The sequence below is a fragment of the Myotis brandtii genome, unplaced genomic scaffold, assembly GCF_000412655.1.
Source record: "Myotis brandtii unplaced genomic scaffold, ASM41265v1 scaffold4774, whole genome shotgun sequence".
Lineage (NCBI taxonomy): Eukaryota > Metazoa > Chordata > Mammalia > Chiroptera > Vespertilionidae > Myotis > Myotis brandtii.
In genome coordinates, this window is record NW_005368241.1 from 68,206 (window position 1) to 70,262 (window position 2,057).

Below are 2,057 nucleotides of genomic sequence, written 5' to 3' on the forward strand. Positions count from 1 at the left end.
TCTTGGCGGGGAGAGGGCCTGGTGGCTGCGGAAGGTTCTGGCACATCCAGGAGCCGCTGCTGCTGTCAGGTGAGCCCGTGACGGCACCTGGTCACCCAGCCCCCTGCTCCAGTCTGATGGCTTCGGGGCTGTGACGCAGCATGTCAGCTGCAGGTGACGCCTGAACCCGCCAGCTCCGGGCCAGGCCACCCGGGGGAGAGGAGACCCACCTCCTCTGAGGGAGGCGTTTCCCACTGGAACCCGGGCAGGAGGTGGGACCTGCGCCACGTCCACAGCTTCTGGGCCAGAGATGCCGGCCTTTCCTCCCTGTCCTGGCCCTGCAGCCGAGGCCAGGCCGGGCCCAGTGCCTGCCTCCTGGTGCATCCACTCAGCACCTGCTGAGCCACCCAGTCCTCCCGCTGCCCTGAAGGCGGCACCACAGGTGGGCAGGCGGCAGGGCCTGAAGCTGCTGCTGGTTGTGGGGTGGGGGGGTGTGGGGGGGAGCGCGGGGACCAGAGCAGGACCCCTGGCCCGGATGCATCCCTGCTGTCCCTGCTCTGCTCCTGCGCGATGTCCCTGGACCCTTGGACTCTGGTCCTCACTTCCCGCTTCAGAGGGTCCATCTCTCGCAGCTGAATGCCCTTCTTTATGATGATCCCTCCGTGGGCGAGGCGGGCGCTGGGGGGAGGAAGGACTGGCACCAACCAGGGAGCTACTTGGTTCTTTCGAAGTAACCGCCCATAGTTTTTGTTTCTGTTTTTTTAAAATATATTTTTATTAATTTCAGAGAGGAAGGGAGAGGGGGAGAGAGAGAGATAGAAGCATCCATGATGAGAGAGAATCACTGATTGGCCGCCTCCTGCACGCCCCACACACCGGTGACTGAGCCCGCAACCCGGGCAGGTGCCCCGACTGGGAACTGAACCGTGACCTCCTGGTTCATAGGTCGACCGCAACCACCGAGCCACGCTGGCCGGGCACCGTATCATTTTAGCAGGTAATTGTTTGTTAGTCACAGTTGGCTCCCTTTGCTCTCTAACTAGACTGAGCGTGCCCTGAGGTCAAGCACCGTGCCCCATAGGCACGCCCTCACAGGCCAGGGATCGTAGCAGACCTGTTTGCCAACCATTATATGTGTATTTTTAAGTTAAATAGCAAAGAAAGTGGGTACAGGACCAGGAGCCAGTCTAGTCTATGTGCTTCCATGAATGCAGCTTTCATGGGCGCCCGCAGCCGCCCTGTCAGCAGCTGGTTTATGTGAATCCATCGGGCGGGGCGGGGGCGAGGCTTGCACTTGGAGAGTTGGAGAAACTGGGAGGGTTCAAGCTTTCGGAAACCACCCTGTAAGGTGACCGGGGGAGGGGGGCAGGCGGCGGAGGGAGAATCCCAGAGCCTAGTGACGGGGAGGGAAACACCAACAGGGGAACATCCCGGTCTGTCCCCGGGCGCGCCGGGCCTGGGAGCGGGTGGCTGCTGGAAGATTGCAAAGTGAATTTTCCTCCCTTTCAGGGAACTTGAAAAACAATGACCGCACAATCGTTTTTAAAGACAAGAGTTGAACAAAAGCAACATGTTTTCCTGAGGAACAAGGTATGTTTTTGCCTTTGCCAGGTGGACCCCGAAGTCGTGCCGGTATTGCATCTGCTGTCCACACGCAGACCCGGTTAATCGTTAATGCGCCCACGGTCTGGCTCGGGTTCCTGGAGCGCCCGAGGTTCCAGGTTGGCGTGTGTCCGGCGGAGACCAGGAAACGGGTCCAGGGCAGCTCTGCCAAGTCCGGCCTCAGCACCTACCGGGCGGCCAGCGTGGGGTCACAGGTGTGAGCGTGCGAGACGCGGAGTTTATTCTCGTGTTATTATTGATTAGTTACTATTTTCCGTACGAACATCAGAGTGCCCCGCCCATGAGCACAGGCCATGCCCATGTTCTCGTCCCAGGGCAGAGCCTGGCAGCGCGAAAGCTGAAAGCCGTGGAGATGTTTAGATGGGGGAGGTGCTGAGTTGGAGGGTGACGGAACCTCCAGCCAGAGTTCGAAGCTGGGACCTGAGCAGGGGCCTCCAGTGCAGCAGGGAGGAGGC

At 60.2% G+C, this 2,057-nt stretch overlaps 1 long non-coding RNA gene across 1 annotated transcript in view; it reads left to right on the top strand.

Annotated features, from left to right (window-relative positions):
- The first annotated feature begins 894 nt into the window (after window positions 1-894).
- The window catches only part of LOC102247477, a 2,487-nt gene continuing 1,324 nt past the window's right edge, over window positions 895-2,057 (top strand). Inside the window, exons 1-2 of the long non-coding RNA XR_314167.2 lie at window positions 895-976; window positions 1,489-1,569. This is a non-coding gene — a long non-coding RNA (uncharacterized LOC102247477). The remainder of the gene's footprint in view (window positions 977-1,488; window positions 1,570-2,057) is intronic.